Below are 19758 nucleotides of genomic sequence, written 5' to 3'. Positions count from 1 at the left end.
AGACTGTACGGTAGGCAACCCCGACAAGTAATTAGGTGTAGAGATTTGGATAATATCGCAATTAATCCACCTCATAACGGACTGAGGGTTCATGAACACCGCGATCAAATATTCCACCTGACAAGTGGATAGACAGAGGACGTCATGGCCAGCATAGTCATCTGATCTCACCCCACTTGATTTCTTCAAGTGAAGCCATGTCAAAAGTCTTGCGTACGAGATGCCTGTCGAGATTTAAGAGAACATCTACATCTACATCTACATACATACTCCGTAATCCACCATACGGTGCGTGGCGGAGGGTACCTCGTACCACAACTAGCATCTTCTCTCCCTGTTCCACTCCTAAACAGAACGAGGGAAGAATGACTGCCTATATGCCTCTGTACGAGCCCTAATCTCTCTTATCTTATCTTTGTGGTCTTTCCGTGAAATATAAGTTGGCGGCAGTAAAATTATACTACAGTCAGCCTCAAATGCTGGTTCTCTAAATTTCCTCAGTAGCGATTCACGAAAAGAACGCCTCCTTTCCTCTAGATACGTTTTGACAGAGCACAGGGAAAACTGTGCGACTGTGAAACTGTTGCATTCATTTGTTGCAGTTTATGTCACAAACTCTTATGTTTTCATCACTTTTTTGGGAGTGATTATCACATCCACAAGAAAACCTAAATCGGGCAAGGTAGAAGAATCTTTTTACCCATTCGCCAAGTGTACAAGTCAGTGGGTCGACAACATATTCCCGTCATGTGACGCACATGCCGTCACCAGTGTCGTATAGAATATATCAGACGTGTTTTCCTGTGGAGGAATCGGTTGACCTATGATCTTGCGATCAAATGTTTTAGGTTCCCATTGGAGACGCACGTCCTTTCATCTACTAATCGCACGGTTTTGTGGTGCGGTCGCAAAACACAGACACTAAACTTATTACAGTGAACAGAGACATCAGTGAACGAACGGACATATCATAACTTCGCGAAAATAAAGAAAGTAAACTTTTCACTCGAGGAAAGACTTGAACCAAGGACTTCTCGTTCCGCAGCTGCTCACGCTAACCACGGGACCACGGCGCTCCTGAGTTCCCACTATCCTTGATGTTGCCTGTCTTGCGCATGGACTACTCGGTTTGTATATTTTGCTTATTTTTATCATAATTCCACACAACGTCTTCCTGTTTTCTCGATTGATCTGTGTTCAGTTTTTCAAGGCCTATCCACTGTGCCAACTTATAACTAAATCTGAGGGGGGTGCGATGGGGAGGTTCCCTTGTTAGCTGTGGGTGGTCTACCATATGTAGACGGAGAGACTGGGTAGCGGTTATAGCTTGGGTTTGTATGTGAAAGCTTACAAATGACACTTGCCTCCTACATTCCCTGGTTACGAGCCATTAGTTAAAAGATAACACGGCAAAGTGCAGCTTGGCATGGCACACTAGTGAAAAATATTCGCGTCTATTCCGAGTCATATTATTCGACATGTTTTGTGCTGTGACGCATCCAATCTCGAATCATGTGGGCCAGAATTCGTTTTCTCTATGTTCTGCATTTGGATAGTAGGCGATCTATATAAATTCCTTCTTGAGGGTATTTTTGTTCTGTCGCTGCAACTACAAAAATGCGTTTTTTTTTTTTTTTTTTGTTGCAACTACGGAGACTATGGACACGCAAATGAAGAATATAAATTCCTTTGTCGTTCATGTAAAAAATCTTACCATTCTCTTCGGTTTCAGGAATATTTTATGAGTAAAGTTTTTGTAAGGCAGTGGTTCAGAATGCCACTTAGTTCGTGTAACTTTAATTACGTTCTTCCATCTGTTGTTGTGGTCCTCAGTTCGGAGACTGGTTTGATACCCCTCTCCATGCTAATCTATCCTTCACCCTACTCAATCCTTTATCTCTGAGTAATTAGTGCAACCTACACCCATTGCAACTTGCTTACTATAGTCAAGCTTTGGCCTCCCACCACAACTTTAATCCCTCACACTCCCTCCCCCCCTTTCCCAGCCCCCAATAACCAAATTGACGAGTCCTTTGTGCCTCAGAACGTGTTCCATCAACTCATCCCTTCTTCTGGTCAAGTTTAGCCATATACAGGGTCTTTCGGGAGGAAAGGTCAATATTTGAAACAGTGATAGTATCAGTAATTCTGAACAAAAAATTTTATATGAACGTAGGTCCGCAAATGTTTCGTTAGGGAGGTATCAGTATTGAATGGAACTTTAATTCTGCAAAATTGAAGGGCACAACGTGAACGTATAGCCAATACAGCTGGGCCGTAACGTGATTTTCTTGCAAACAATGCACGACGAGTACATGCCATGTGTACGCTATGCAACCTACCACGTGTTATGGTCATGTGACGTACGTAGTGCATAGTACCATCACCGTTGTTTGCGCAGTTGTGCCGTGTACCGGCGACGGATCGGTTGGCTGTGTAGTGTATGGTGTTAACTGTGTTCGTACAAGCGCTGTTAACAATGCCAAACGTCTACAGTAATGAGGAATACGCAGGTATGGTGTACGTTTATGGCTTCTGCGACGGTAGTGCTACCGCTGCAAGAGAAGAATATCACAAGCGCTTTGCGACTCGACGATTACCTGATCGCAGGGTGTTTACCAAAGTGTTTATCACTTTGCGTGCAACAGGCTCTCTTCCAAGTAGACATTTTTCGTCCGAGTGTGCACGTCAACAAACTTTGCAAGTACAGGAAAAAATTATCACAAGTGTTGAGCGAAGTCCCAGTACGAGCATTCGAAGAATGTCCCTGCGTATGAATGTCCCACACACGTGTATGGGAAACATTACCTGCGGAAAACCTGTAACCATTTCAAATACAGCGTGTCCAAAATCTCCGCGTTGGCGACAATGCCCAACGAGTACAATTCTGTCACTGGGTAAATGAGAATAGTCATTTGCTTGCATACATACTATTCACTGACAAAGCCCAGTTTTCACGACATGGAATAAACAACACACGCAATAATCATCGATGGTCACGGGAAAATAAACACGCTTCAGTGGATAGCAATTTCCAAGTTCGTTTTGCCATAAATGTTTGGTGCGGAATGATCGGTAACATTTGGTAGGTCCATTTATTATCAATCAGCGATTGACGGGAGAGAGGTACCTCCATTTTTTGGAAAATTCATTTGTGGAACTCTTGAAAGACGTTCCTTTTAGCTAAGCGAACTGGAATATACTTTCAACATGACGGTGCCCCTCCACATATTACCTTTCTGTGAGGGACCATCTCAACCGCACCCACCCTAATCGCTGGATTGGCCGTGCCAGTGCTACTAACTGGGCTCCAAGATCACCTGACCTTACAGCTTTAGATTTCTGTTTATCGGGTTGGACTGCTGAATTGGTTAGGAACCAACCACAGGCAACTGAACAAGCAACATAACATGTTATCACTAGAGAGCAACAGTGCATTGACGTTCATGGTGGAATATTCGAACCTATTATGTGAACTGTACATCTGTACGATAAGTCTTAAAGCCGTTTGTAAATGACATTATACGACTTTTTCAACTGAATACATGTAACATGCATGTTGTAATGCATTATGTACTAAATGCAAAGTAAATAAACATTGTGTAAAAATGTGTAAATGTATTTCTCTGTAACATTGTTTTAAAGAAAATCACGTTACGGTCCAGTTGTATTGCGTATACGTTCACGTTGTGCACATCAATTTTGCAGAATTAAAGTTCCTTTCATTACCCATACCTCCCAGGCGAAGCATTTGCGGACCTATGTTCATACAACATTTTTTGTTCAGAATTAGTTATACTATCACTGTGTAAAATATTGACCTTTCCTCCCCAAACACCCTATAGTTATTTATTCCTAATTCGATTCAGTAACTTTTCAGAAATTATCATTTCATCTTCGGCACTCTTATATAGTACCCTATTTCTAAAGCTTCTGTTGTCTACTTATCGCCCATGTTTCACTTCCATACAATTCCAGACCAATACCGTCAGAAAATAATTCCTAACATTTTAACTGAAATTAGATATTAACAAACTTCTCTTTTTCAGAAATATTTACCTGTTCCCAGTCCGCATTTTATATCCTTCCTACTTCGACTGTCATCAGTTATTTTACTCCCCAAATAGCAAATTTCATTTACTATCTTTAATGTCTAACTTCCTAATCTAATGCCCTCAGCATCGTTAGATTTAAAGCCGCTGTATTCCATTAGCCTTATTTAACTTTTGCTTTTGTTCACCTTATAGCCTCTTTTCAAGACACTATCTGTTCTGTTCAGCAGCTCTTGTAAATCCTTTGCCGAATTACAATGCCATCGGCAAGCGTCAAAGTTTTTATTTCTTCTACGTGTATTTTCATTCCCTTTCCAAATTTCTCAAGGTTCGTTCACTTCTTGTTCACGGCACATATTGAATAACCTCAAGGATAAGATACGACACTGCCTCTCTCCCTTCTTAACTACTCCTTCCCTTCCATGTCCTTCGATTCTTACACCTGCAGTCTAGGTTCTGAAGAAGCTGCTGATAACTTTCACCTTCCTGTATATTATCCATCGTACCTTCCGAACTCAAAGAGGGTATTCCAGCCAACACTGTCAAATGTTGTCTCGAAATTTACAAATCCATTTAATGTAAATTTACTTTTCTTCATCCTATCTTCTAAGATAAGCCGTAGGGTCAGTATTGCCTCACGTTTTCTTACATTTCTCCAAATCCAAACTGATCTTCCTCGAAGTCGTCTTCGACCAGTTTCTCCATTTTTCTGTAAATAATTCGTGTCAGTATTTTACCACAATGACTTATTAAAGTAATATTTCGGTTATATTCCCCGTTGCTATTCTACATCTACATCTACATCTATACTCCGCAAGTCACCTGACGGTGTGTGGCGGAGGTTACTTTGGACTTGGAATTGTTACATTTTTCTTGAAGTATGGTGGTATTGAGCCTGTCTCATACATCTTGCACACTGGATGCAATCCTTTTGTCGTGGTTTGCTCTGCCAAATATCTCACTAATTCTGAGAATGTGTCGTCTATTCTGGGGGCCTCGTTTCGACTTACGTCTATCAGTTCTCTATCAAATGCTTCTCGCATTATTATATCTGCTAAGCTAACTTCAACTACTTCGTTCTATTTTTCCGTAACATTCTCTTCAAGATCACTTCCCTTTCGTAGCCCTTTTACTACCTGTTATTGTAGTATTAACACAGGATGCCTAAAAAGTTCACAACGCTACAAAATACTGAAAAGTTTATTTGAAAGAAATCGAGAAAGGATAACATGCACTAAATATATGGAAGACTACAATAAATAATTTATTGAACCTCTGAAGTTGAACAATATCTAAAGTGTCGAGTAACAAAGCTCATGTCTGGTTAAAGGTATAGCAACAGGAAATCACCTAAAAAAATAACTGATATTCTACGTTGCTATGCAAACTTGCACGGAATCTGCATGCTATTGTTATCGTTCGCGGTACGCAAGCACGTAAGAGCGAGGCGTATCACTGAAGTTAGCACTACTCCACTTCCCTCACTCAGAGTAATCCGTACCTCTATGGCCCCTATTATAAAGAGAGAATAGATTTCACTGGACAACACATGTATTCTGGCATCCATATGAGGGAGGGTTATTATAAGAGACGGGAAAAAGTTTTTAGACTGACCAGATGTATCTTTGCGTTAGTTGCATGGTTCCCATGCAGATGCCGTAGTGGGAATGAGTAAGAAACATAAAGTCACTTCACAATGGAACGAAGCAATTGCCACTTGGTAGCCGTTTGCAGTTGTTTGTGCACACTTCATGACGGTTTCCAGGGACTTGCTAATATTTTATTTTATTCGTGGATTACTTATTCGTCGAATTAGTGCTAACACACAGAATTATTAATCATGTTTCGCAAAGTTACAGGCTGATGTTTACTTTCTTTCTGAAACTAATACACAAGTTATCAAAACTTAAGGATGAAAGTAACTTTTGCATTATTTTTCACTGCCACGTAACGTATCTCGATGAAACTTGGACCATACACAGGAAGAACAGGTATAGTGTGATTCAGAAGTTAACTACACAACTGGCCATTAAAATTGCTACACCACGAAAATGACGTGCTACAGACGCGAAATTTAACCGACAGGAAGAAGATGCTGTGATATGCAAATGATTAGCTTTTCAGAGCATTCACACAAGGTTGGCGCCGGTGGCGACACCTACAACATTTTGACATGAGGAAAGTTTCCAACCGATTTCCCATACACAAACAACAGTTGACCGTCGTTGCCTGGTGAAACGTTGTTGTGATACCTCGCGTAAGGAGGAGAAACGCGTACCATCACTTTTTCGACTTTGATGAAGGTCGGATTGTAGCCTATCGCGATTGCGATTTATCGTATCGCGACATTGCTGCTCGCGTTGGTCGGGATCGAATGACTGTTAGCAGAATATAGAATCTGTAGGTTCAGGAGGGTAATACGGAACGCAGTGCTGGATCCCAACGGCTTCGTATCACTAGCAGTCGAGATGACAGGCATCTTATCCGCATGGCTGTAACGGATCGTGCAGCCCCGTCTCGATCCCTGAGTCAACAGATGGGGACGTTTGCAAGACAACAACCATCTGCACGAACAGTTCGACGACGTTTGCGTTAGCATGGACTATCAGCTCGGAGACCATGGCTGCGGTTACCCTTGACGCTGCATCACAGACAGGAGCGCCTGCGATGGTGTACTCAACGACGAACCTGGGTGCACGAATGGAAAAATGTCATTTTTTCCGATGAATCCAGGTTCTGTTTACAGTATCATGATGGTCGCACCCGTCTTTGGCGACATCGCGGTGAACGCACATTGGAAGCGTGTATTCGTCATCGCCATATTGGTGTATCACCCGGCGTGATGGTATGGGGTGCCATAGGTTACACGTCTCGGTTACCTCTTGTTTGCATTGACGGCACTTTGAACAGTGGACGTTACATTTCAGATGTGTTACGACCCATGGCTCTACCCTTCATTCGATCCCTGCGAAACCCTACATTTCAGCAGGATAATGCACGACCGCATGTTGCAGGTCCTGTACGGGCCTTTCTGGATACAGAAAATGTTCGACTGCTGCCCTGGCCAGCACATTCTCCAGATCTCTCACCAATTGAAAACGTCTGGTCAATGGTGGCCGAGCATCTGGCTCGTCACAATACGCCAGTCACTACTCTTGATGAACTGTGGTATCGTGTTGAAGCTGCATGGGCAGCTGTACCTGTACACGCCATCCAAGCTCTGTTTGACTCAGTGCCCAGGCGTATCAATGCCGTTATTACGGCCAGAGGTGGTTGTTCTGGGTACTGATTTCTCAGGATCTATGCACCCAAATTGCGTGAAAATGTAATCACATATCAGTTCTAGTATAATATATTTGTCCAATGAAAATCGGTTTATCATCTGCATTTCTTCTTGGTGTAGCAATTTTACTGGCCTGTAGTGGAAAACAAATACGCAGTGACACAATGAAATGACATCTTGATTCATGGACAATAATTACACCGATGTCGCCGTAATTTATAATGGTCCCTTTGACATTATAAAAGGCGGGACATGGTTCTTTATAGGGTAGGTGATCACCATGGACAGCTATGCATGCTCTGCAATGTTCTCCCATGCTGGCCACAAGTTTGGTAACCTGTACTTGTGGCAGAATGTTCCATTCCTCAACTAGCTTCGGATGGTCGTTGGTGCATGTGGACGTGTTGCAATACGTCTCGCCAAAGCGCCCTACAGAGGCTCGGTGAGATTTAAGCCGAGAAACGGGCAGGCCAGTCCATTTCCACAAGCTCCTCCACCTACGCTGTTCAATGCCGTCGCTTATTGTAATTCATAAACATGAAGTCAGCGCCTGATGCACCCCTGAAAACACGCTCGTGGCGAAGAAGCGCAGTGCTACAAAAACGTTGTCAAGTCAGCGTACCCGGTTAAAAGATTTGGAGATCAGTGCGCCCATGGAATACTATGCCTCCCAACACCGTAACACATGGACCACCAAAAGGATCATCGCAAACGGTGCCGCCCGTATGGAGTTGTTAACGAACGGAACTTACTGGTCGTCAGGCAGAAAGACCTCCCCTACTCAGTCGCTATGTCAGTGTGGAGCGTCAGATAGCATGTCTTGCAATCCTGTTAAATGTGGTTCCAATTGCAGCCACTGCTTGACGTGTGGCGGTCATCTGCTGCTGTAGTTGACCGTGCACAACCACCTCTTCCGTGGCTGTGGTTCGGAACGCTCCCCACGAACTTGAAACCAAACTCCTTGGCTACACTCGTCACTCTTCGTCCTCCTTCCAGTTTACCGATGATTCTTCCCCGCACGATGTCGTCCAAATGTTGTCTTCGGGCCAAGTTTTAATGAGCAACACCACCACAGTGCACTGTAAGTGCCCCGTTTAACACACACTGTCTTTACATGTTCCTTCGTGTTGCAGGCCAGCCAAATTCGGAGCTATAGGAAACGACCTCAAGCCACGGCTGAGAGACATCTGGCAACATACTCCCGCACTTTCATTCATTTCTGCCGATAAATTAATATTATATAATCTATCAAGTTCGTCCTTAACCTTCGCACACTATTTACCCTGCGCTGTCATTCTTTTTGTTATTAATATTTTATTATTTTACTTCTTCGATTTGTTATATGATGTTTTGTGTGTCTAAGTCATTGTTATTTTTTCTGTTATTTTATGGTTTTTGTTTTGTGTCTTGTATGTGCTTTGTTACTAACACCTGCATTAATTCTCCGCCGTCTTCTGTGCAGAGCATGGCCGAGGGTACATCGAATCAATAATATCAGTTGTCGTTCCTATTCCACTAGTGCACCGAGTGAGGGAAAAATTACTGTCTAAACGCCTATGTGTGTCCTCTAATCTGTCGTATCTTTTCCTCGTGATCCCTACGCGAGATATACGTTGGTGTCAGCATAACAGCTGCACAGCCATCTTCGAATACAACGTCTCTAAATATGCCCCACAGGGTTTCGAGAGAACTACATCGTTTTTCTTCCAAGGATTCCCATTTAAATTCTTCGATCATTTCTGTTACTTTCGTTTAGACTACGTGTTACGACCCTAGAAGCGGTTATCTGAATGCGTTCGACACCTGTTGTCACGCTTGTTTGATAATGACTCCGACCACTCGAATGATGTGTTAGAATTGGTTCCACTAGTGTCTAGTTTCCGACTTCCTTTATGCACTGAAGAGCCAAAGAAACTGGTACGCCTGCCTAATGTCCTGCTGGACCACCGTGAGCACGCAGAAGTGCCACAACACGACATGGCATGCACTCAGCTACTGTCTAAAGTAGTGCTGGAAAGAACAGACGCAATGAATCCTGCAGGGCTGTCCATAAATCCGTAAATGTGCGGGGGGGGGGGGGGGGGTGGAGATGTCTTCGGAAAAGCACATTACGAGGCATCTTAGATATGCTCAATAATGTTCATGTCTGGGGAAACTGGTGGCCAGCAGAAGTGTTTAAATTCAGAAGAGTGTTTCTGGAGCCACTCTGTAGCAGTTCTGAGCATGCGGTGTGTCCTTTGTCCTGCTGGAATAGCCCAAGTCCGTCGGAATGCACAATGGACATGAATAGATGCAGATGATTAGACAGGATGCTTACGTACGTGTCACCTGTCAGTGTCGTATCTAGACGTATCAGGGGACCCACATCACTCAAACTGCATACGCCGCACACCATTGCACAGCCTCCACCAGCTTGATCAGTCCCCTGCTGACATGCAGGGTCCGTGGATTCACGAGGTTTTCTCGATACTCTTACACGTCCTTCCACTCGATACAATTTAAAACGAGACTCGTTCAACCAGATAACTTGTTTCCAGTCGTCAATTGTCCGATGTCGGTGATGACTGGCCCAGACGAGGCGCGCTGACACTTGTTGCTGGCTCAGTATTGAAATCTGCAGCAATTTGAGGAACGGCTGCACTTCTGTCACGTTGAACGATTCTCTTCAGTCGTCGTTCGTCCCGCTTTGCAGGATCTTTTTCCAGCCGCAGCGATGTCGGACATTTGATGTTTTATCGGATTCCTGATATTCACGGTACACTCATGAAATTGTCGTACGGGAAAATCCTCATTTTATCGCTACCTCGGAGATGCTGTGTCCCATCGCTCGTGCGCCGACTATACCACCACGTTCAAACTCACGTAAATCTTGATAACCTCCCACTGTAGCAGCAGTAATCGACCTAACAACTGCGACAGACACTTGTTGTCTTATATAGGCTTTGCCGATCACAGCGCCATATTCCACCTGTTTACATATCTTTGTATTTAAATGCGCATGCCTATAGCAGTTTCTCTGGCGCCTCGGTATAGATGCACTTCACTTCTCCAAAACCGTTCCAACAAATCTAAGCCTTCCATTCGCGGTTCTAGGCGCTTCAGTCCTGAACCGCGCGACTGCTACGGTCGTAGGTTCGAATCCTGCCTCCGGCATGGATGTGTGTGATGTCCTTAGGTTAGTTAGGTTTAAATAGTCCTAACTTCTAGGGGACTGATTACCTCAGATGTTAAGTCACATAGTGCTCAGAGCCATTTGAACCAAGCCATCCATTCGCTTTCCTCAATACTTACGTAATACACTTTAAGACAAAAAAAAGACGGACGCACTTTTTCGAAAAAATTGTGCAAATTGATCACAAGTTAATATTCATACAGTTATCGACAGAAAATGCAAAGATGTAAACATTAGCGGCTGATTGAAGCGGCAGCGCAATTTCGCCGCGCAGCTGACAAGGATAGTAAACGGGAAACATTTCCATACCAGGGAACAAAGTCTTTGTGAATTTCATTCTGTGTATTCAGTTGGACAGTAACTACGCCTCGCAAACAGGAGTGGGAATAATATATGCACATGGCAGCATTTGAGAGAGGACGTATAGTTGGGCTCAAAGAAGCCAGTTGGAGTAATCGGCGAATCGGTCGACATTTGAAACGAAGCGATGCCATCAAGCGACGATGTTCGCAGGAATGGGAGAACGATGTCCGAACACAACGTCAAGAAGGAAGTGAACGGCCTATTGAGAAGACAGGACTTGAGGACCGAGCAGTCGTCGGGGAGGGGGGGGGGGCACTCTGGACCACGAGTTCATCATTATCATCGATCTGATGCTCGCGCTTCAGTGATATCAAGGACCGTTAACAGGCGTCGCACAGAAAAGGCGCCGGTCGGAGTGGCCGAGCGGTTCTAGGCGCTTCAGTCTGGAACCGCACGACCGCTACGGTCGCAGGTTCAAATCCTACCTCTGGCGTGGATGTGTGTGATGTCCTTACGTTAGTTAGGTTTAAGTAGTTATAAGTTCTAGGGGACTGATGACCTCAGATGTTAAGTCCCATAGTACTCAGAACCATTTGAACCATGTTTGAACAGAAAAGGCGCTGAGCTCGTGGCGTCCCTTGGGTCGACTACCATTGGCCTCTGTGCACCAACAAGTCCGTTTGCATTGGTATCGGGCATATTCGACATGGAATCTCATTGGAGTAAAACTGTCTTCAGTGATGAGTCCTGCTTCGAAGTGAGCCCCGATGACCGGTGAATACGTATCTGGAGAAGCACAGACAGCGGTAGGATACCAATATGGCTGTCGCCTGCGATATTGACCAACAACCTGGAGTGATGGTATGGGGTGCCATTTCATTTCATAGCAGGACCCATCTGGTCCTATATCATAGCGGTGAGTCAAAGATATTCTATGCCCCGATTTTTGCCCTTAATGGCGAGCCATCCTGCTGCTACAGTCGCAGGTTCGAATCCTGCCTCGGGCATGGATATGTGTGATGTCCTTATGTTAGTTAGGTTTAAGTAGTTCTAAGGGAGTGATGACCTCAGATGTTAAGTCCCATACTGCTTACAGCCATTTGAACCATTTGAGCCATCCTGGGCTAAAATTTCAACAAGATAATGCCCACCAGCATATGGCGAGAGTTTCTACTGCTTGCCTTCGTGCTTGCCAAAGCCTCTCTTGGTCGGCAAGATCGCCGAATCTCTCTCCAGTTGAGAATGTTTGGAGCACTATGAGCTGGGTTCTCCAAACAGCTTGGGATTTTGACGATCTGACTCTTCAATTGGACAGTATTTGCCACCATATCCCTCCGAAGGACATCCAACTACTCTATCAATCAGTCCCAAACCGAATAACTGCTTACATAATGGGCAGAGGTGCACCAACGCGTTATTGACTTACTCAATTTGTGAAACTCTTTCTCTTCAATGAATCATCCAATTTTTCTGAACTTGTAATCATTTACTTGTCTGTACATGCACATTAAGAAAACTCCTCCCGAACAGGCCATGAAGGCCCAACGGTACCGACCAGCCGCCTTGTCATCCTCAGGCCACAGGCGTCACTTGATGCGGAGATGGAGGAGCATGTGCTCAGCACACCGCTCTCCCTGCCGTATGTTAGTTTTCGAGACCGGAGTCTGCCGATTTCCGTCCCAATGTGATAATTCCTCCGTGGTGCATCTATTCCTTTCTCTTAGAGCTTATGTTATGTTTACTGTATATAACGAGTAAGTTGCTTATAGACAAGCAGAGGAGAGTGAAGCTAAGCAATTTTGATTTGGGTGTATATTACCCCTGCTTTCCGTTTCAGTGTTTCTGTCCTTGTTTTGTCACACCGACGTAAATAAAATAATATGAACTGCAGCCTTACTTCTACTGCCGGGACAGTAGAAAACGTACGCAAAATCTGGAACATTACTTTGAAGTAGAAAAAAATAAATTGCAGCAGAGGTGCAAGGAAAGTGTTGTTCAATAAATACTTGGTCACTGCAAGGCATGAGATATACATGTAGCGCGTGCTTTTTCTTCTTGGGATTTTAAGCAGTGGAGTGATCCCCATGCAACATTATGCAGTATTTCGGTCCGTAAAGAAGGTGAAAAGTGTGACGTGCTGACTTTCCTGAAGGATCCTCCATTAGTATGTCATGGTTACCACAGATAATTGCTTGTTCTCCGGGAAGATGCATACTGAGGAGTGACTGCGGCAAATTACGGACATGAATAGAGTGAGTTTAATTTTCTGGAAACAGAATATTACGGTCCAAACTTTGACGAATTAAATAAAAAGTGCACTGAAAATAACTTGAAGTATTTTCTCCCACACTGTGTTTCCCCTTTTCTCTGGTGCTGATGCGACTGAGATTCTGATTATAGCTTTTTCGCTTAATATCGTGACTCATCGTACATTAGAACGAAATTTTTGTCGCTGTTAGCAACCGATGGCCGTCTGCGAGCTACAAAAATTGACAGTAGTTTGCACATATTTAGCGAATACTAAGTCAATAAACGTAATAGCCGAATGGCTCATTCACAAACCTTCACCGCTTAGAATCACTATTGATTTATCTGTATGCACATGAGTATAAAAACACCTCGATGAAATAAGATATAGAGTTGTTACCGCACATCCGCATCTCTGCTCTATTTCCCCCCCAGAGGCGAACATTTGATAGTTAGACAGCAATGAACTGGGAGCGCCTGCAATATTTCTGCATAGGCTGTCTGTGTACCACAAGTGTGCGGCGTGTTGCCTAAAGTAGTAACATGTCAGCTTGTAAGAAAGTTCTGTTTTTTATTTTTCTATTCATTTATTACATTTTATGCTGTCACCATTGATTTAAACACAGACTGCCGTCGTCCTACACATAGGGATTAGGTATCTGTCTGTTTCGCCTTCACAGAGCTTAAGACCGTCGTTTCTCTTGACCAGTGCCTCTCCTTCCTCTTGGACTGTAGTTCAAGATTTTCTTGGGTGGTCTTCCATTTCTCACTCTATTGCTACGTTGTTCCCATCTCTCTCACTATTTAGTTATTTCCTCATTAACAGCACGTACACTGATCTCATTTTGAACATCTTCATTCTTTATTGAATCTCTTCTTGTGCAGTCGTTTACTTTCCTCAAGAATGTCATTTCTTCTGTTTGTATTTTGCTTTCACCTTTCGTTTTATTTATCCAATGCCCGCTTCTATACAATACTAATGGTACCATACAATGAAGGCTTTCAAGACAGGATGTTTCAGTCGTCGCCAAGACAGCACAACCAGGAGCACCTCCGAAGATTAACCATCCAGTTGCTGAACATGCTGAGTTCAAAAATGGATCTGAGCACTATGGGACTTAACATGTGAGGTCATCAGTCCCGTAGAACTTAGAACTACTTAAATCTAACTAACCCAAGGACACCACACACATCCATGCCCGAGGCAGGATTCGAACCAGTGACCGTAGCGGTCGCGCGGTTCCAGACTGAAGCGCCTAGAATCGCTCGGCCACCAGCGGCCGGCGAACATGCTGAGTGCCACAACACTAATGACTTCAACAGCTGCTTCACTACACAGGCCATTTGGATACTCCCTCACTGAAAAAGTTGATCTGAACTATGCTGGTGGGAACTGACTCTGCATCAGATCCTGTGCTCTCACAATCCCTTTGGCCTAAACCTCAGCTAACTTTTTTTCTGAACTTATCTTTTCCCTTTTGATACGCCTACTAAACCCGCAGGGCAGAACAGGTGATTAGGATTGAGGAAAGAGCCGAATAAGGTGGCGGTCAGTTTCACTTCAAACTTGTAATTTATTGTAATTTAATAACACATTTAAACCAAAACGGCACGTAGCCGAACCTTTATAACTACGAGTTTCAAACTCCAATTCTTTCCCGCTGAAGGCCTCCAAACAAGAAATCTTAAAAATCAACAAGATAAATTTCAAGTGACTGGAGACACGCAGTTAAAATTGCGAATAAAATAATTAAAATATATATGTATATATCACAGCTCGGCTGAAAGCCTCAAGGCAAAAGTAGATAGAACAAACATAAACAAGGTGCAATACCAACGACTGAAGGCCACAATTAAATTTCAAAATTTAAAAATATATTACCATAATCTTTTAAGTCAGAAGGCCGCAATGTTTTCGCTTAAGGGGAAATTTTAAGAATAAGGCTTTAAGCGGCTGAAGGCCCACAGTTGATTTTCCAAAAATGCAAAAAACAGCTGAAACCTTTAAGTTTTAAGTGGCTGACAGCGCACTAAATGAAAAGATAGCACAACAAAAGTAACTTTCAGCAAAATATCCACTTGCCAGAATTCAAACTTACTTATACGGGCTGAAGGCCCTTGATTTACATAAAACACAAAAAAACTTTTTTTCTTTTAAAGCATTGGCTATAACAGACTACCAACAAACCATTAAACACCCATGAAAAGGACAGTATAGGCAACGGCACTCAGGCTCCTCCAGAGGCGGGGTGGGGGGTGGGGGGGGGGCTGCCCTCGAAACATTAACGTTCACTTAGGTGAGACAGATGGTGGGCCCAACTACACTTGATCCGTCGGTAACCCAACCAAGAGACCGACCGACGGACCAAACAACTTGCTAGCCACCAATCGGTACATGAAAACTCAAAGACCTAACTGTTACGGACGTGATTATCCACAATGAAATATGTATTAAGCTGTCAAAACTACACACCGTGTTGGACAGTGACAACAGAAGAGGAAAGGACACCGCCTGAAATTACGTTAGTGGCCAGGGCAGGTAACCGGAACACTAACGGCCACAAGGCAGAAAATTCCGCTGGTACAGATGGATTTGAGATAAGGTAATATAGTTAACTCCACCAAAAAGAACACTGCCTGAATTTACGTCAGTGGCCAGGGCAGGTAACCAAAACACTAACGGCCACAAGGCAGAAAATTCCGCTGGTGCATTTGAATTGTAGTGAACCAATATAGTTAATTCCACCGCACGGTGGCTCGATATCACCACTACAAACACTCGGTGTTACTCACAGGAAAAGCTCCGCAACAGCGAACCACCAAAACGAACGACACAACATGAACAGAGCTGGCTTGGGTACTTAAGACACCACTCAAATTTGATGTCCTGGATCGGTGAACCATGAAGCTCGAAGCGATCGGACAGCTCCACACAAGCTCCGACACTGTGCAGGGACTGCCAGTGGACCCAGCCGACAGCGCCACACAGAGATATCCTCCCTGGTCCGCACCAATCCGCACCAACCGACGAACTCCCCTCATAATGCCGCCAACATCTAAAATAGTCGTCAGTGGAAATAATACCAACTACACACACAACCTGACAAAAACTTGCACAAAGACCTGAACGATACCCAGCAGTAACTAAGCACGCACGAAGCCAATCGGGAGTCGATGCACACACACACAGCCGACTCATGAACGATCAGCGAGCCAAAACGCGTCGTCCGGTAGGACAACCGACCGACGATCCACCAAGACCACGGCCCGGCTCAAGTGATGCAGGGCGGCAATGGTCGGGCAAGCCATGTCGACGAGGACCTTAAGCTCCAACCCAACTGCACTAGTGCCACATTACAACTCCCCGACTGGCAGGTTCAGACTGCGCTCCAGACGCGTTCCAACTGACTGACAGCCCGAATTCGCGACCCGAACTCGCTTACGACAGACAATGACAGGGAAGTAATAGAAGTCGAGCAAAGTTACTACGAGAGGGGATATATTGATACGCGCTGCTAGCGTCGCTCACGGTCAGGCAAAGCAGCAACTCAGTGACACCAGTAATTTAAATTAATGTAGTGAGGTGGAAGTACATTAAAAACAGGGTGTAAAATACGTGATGGTGGGAACATGAGCCATGCACGGCTCACCTTTTCTCTTCTGTCCACACTACTCCTTTCCATACAGGTCATGCTCTGCCTTCTTCCACCAGTCTTCCCCCCCCCCCCTTCCCACCAATGCAGGCAGGTCCACTTTCTCTCTCTCTCTCTCTCTCTCTCTCTCTCTCTCTCTCTCTCTCTCTCTCTCTCTCTCCCTCTCTCTCCCCACCTCTGCCCCTTTTTTCTACCCCTCTCCTTTACTCTCTCCCATCCCTATCTCCCTCTTCATCACCACCTCCTTCTCTATTCCTCCCCTTTTCCCCCCCTTCCTCTCTATCTCTTATATGCTCTACCCTATGAATTCCTTTCATCTTGTTATGCAGCCTCTGAGTCCTCTGAAAAAGACTAGCCTCACACTATCCTGCTACCAACTGAAAGAACTTCGGCCCATATAGAGCAACACCCCAACCAACTGCCTAAAATCTAGACACTCATGCAAATACACCAACCACTTCCTTCACTGACTCTCCACCATCCCCACTCCTTTCCGTCCTGGATCTCTGGATGCCACTTCCATATACACAAACATACCCCATGCCCATGGTCTTGCCACTATTGGACACTATACCTCTCCCATTGTCCATCGGACTCCAAACCCATCAGCTCATTCCTCATACACCTTACTAACTATATCCTAACACTCAACTAGCTCGCCTTTCAAGGGAAGTTAACAAACAAATCTGTGGCCATGTACAGGAAATCTACATAGCATTCCAAGACCCCAAACCCTTGTTGTCATTCAGGTCTGTTGGTATTTTTATTATCTGGACTCAGGACCAAGACACTCCTTACCTCAATGCCTTCTCTCCCATCCACTTCATCAGGTACTCATCATTGCAGTGTGTCACCTTCCTCTACACCGACATCCTCCTTCGCACTTCTGTTCACATTAAACCCACCAAACAGCAACGGTACCTGCATTTTGACAGCTGTCAACACTTCCACACCAAAAACTTCCCTCCATACAACCTGACTAGCCAGCAACAGTGTATCTGCTGTGACAAGAACTCCCTTGCCCAGTATGCTGAAGGTCTCACAAAGGTCTTCACAGACAGGCACTATCCCCATGTGTTATCCCCACACACGCCCAATCTCCCCCCCCCCCCCCAACCCCTGGAATGAGTTACAAAGAAGTGCTCCATTCATCACCACTACCGTCCCAGATTGGAGCAACGGAACCACATCTTTCGTTAGGACTTTCACTACTTATCATCATGCCCTGAAATGCGGGATATACTACCAACATCCTTCCCAACCCTGCTAAAGTGTCACTACCAATCCTAGCCGTTTGTCACAGGGGCCATATTTGTGTGGATGGCCCAGGTGCAAGACCTGCTCAGTCCACCCACCCAATACTTCCTATTTCAGTCCTGTCACGGGCTTATCCCACTGCATCAGAGGCCAGGTCACCTATGAAAGCAGTTACGTCATATGCCAACTCTTCTGCAATAATTGTACTGTTTTTTATACATTGTTAACAATACCAACCAGCTGTCCATCAGGATGTATGGTCACCACTGAATTAGGCCAAGAGCAAAGTGGTCTACCCTGTGGCGCAACATGTAGCTGAACATAACATGCTTGATTTCAATTGCTGCTTCACAACCCAGGCCATGTGGATCCTCCCCTTTTCTGAACTGTGCAATGGGAGTCATTCTTCCAACACATTCTTCACTTCTCAAATAAGAATTAGAAAACCAGCACCTGTTTATACACGGCTGTGCACCTCTGTTTTGCTAACGCACTGCTTCGATTCATGGTACTCATAACACCTAGGTTGCGCCAGTGGGCCCCTTCTGCCTGTAACTTGCGCCATGCAAACTGCTGCATTTACTCTGTTCAGCAGTTCGATGGCCCTGTGGCTTCCATTCTACTTCGCAACAGCTGGTTAGCATAACTTACTGTCAACAGGCCCACGCCTGGCTGTAACTTGTGCGCTCAAAAATATTGCTCCGAATCTAACTTCCCTTTCTTAAATGGTGGTGCCGCTACATTACTCCCCCCTTTTGAAAGACCCGGTCCCCAGGTCGACCTCTAACCACTCTTAAACTTGTTTGGGTCGGCACATACTTATGACATATTTACTACTACTATTAGAAAATTTAGATGTGGTCTAGCCCTCTTAAACACATGACATGAGACAAAACGTAAAAATTTCTTACTGGTTGACCACTCCATTTAATGCTCGATCAACCTCTTACCTATCCGTCTTACACCCTCGGTATCCAATCCACTGGGATTTGGACTACCGTCAGTTCCCTCTTGGAACTGTCTCTCCACCTGATCAGAATGAAAACAACACACAACAAAGTTAAGGCTGTAATGGCACTTGGCACAGAGGTGCTCAAACTGATCGTTACTTGTCGTTGCACAAGCTGTTCGGCCGATATGCGCCCCTCTTGCCCTGAAATGAACTGGTTTATGGATCTCAACAGACCTGACTCCAGAGTTTGATTTAACAATGTCAGATTCTGCCTTGGCAAAAACTCTCAAGTTGCTTCTGGCTAGTACAGCTGTGGCTGTGTAACATTCAGTTGCATGACTCCTGAAATTGACGCTGGCATGTGGAAGGTTGGTCCTATTATGTTACACGCAGTTCCAGTGATTAAAATTCCGCTCCCCTAGAGCTCTATACGTTTCGCTTCTGCAAATACTTCCTGCTCAAAAGAGCTTGCTACTACTATCAGATTTTCGTAGGTGGAGAAGATCCAATGCGTCCCGACGCGTTACAGGCTCAATCTTGGCTCCACGACGTCCCTTGGACAGTGTATTTCTTTCCTCCTGGCTAAAAATAACTGCACCATGCACGTGTCCAGATTGGTGCTTATCACCCTGGCTGGATATACCGTTACCTTCCCTCTAAGGCAGCTCTGTAATTCCTCCCTTGTCTTCTTGGCATACTGGCTGTTAACTGCCGAGATCATGAATACCTCCTGAGGTTTTTTAATTCTACCACCTTGCTCAACGCTCCCCTTTTCAGTGACCTGAGGACAGTGATCACCATCACCCTTCCTCCCTCTTCAAGAAGACTGCTGTCCCCAG

The sequence above is a fragment of the Schistocerca nitens genome, chromosome 4 (assembly GCF_023898315.1).
Source record: "Schistocerca nitens isolate TAMUIC-IGC-003100 chromosome 4, iqSchNite1.1, whole genome shotgun sequence".
Taxonomy (NCBI): Eukaryota; Metazoa; Arthropoda; class Insecta; order Orthoptera; family Acrididae; genus Schistocerca; species Schistocerca nitens.
This window is presented reverse-complemented; position numbering follows the sequence as displayed.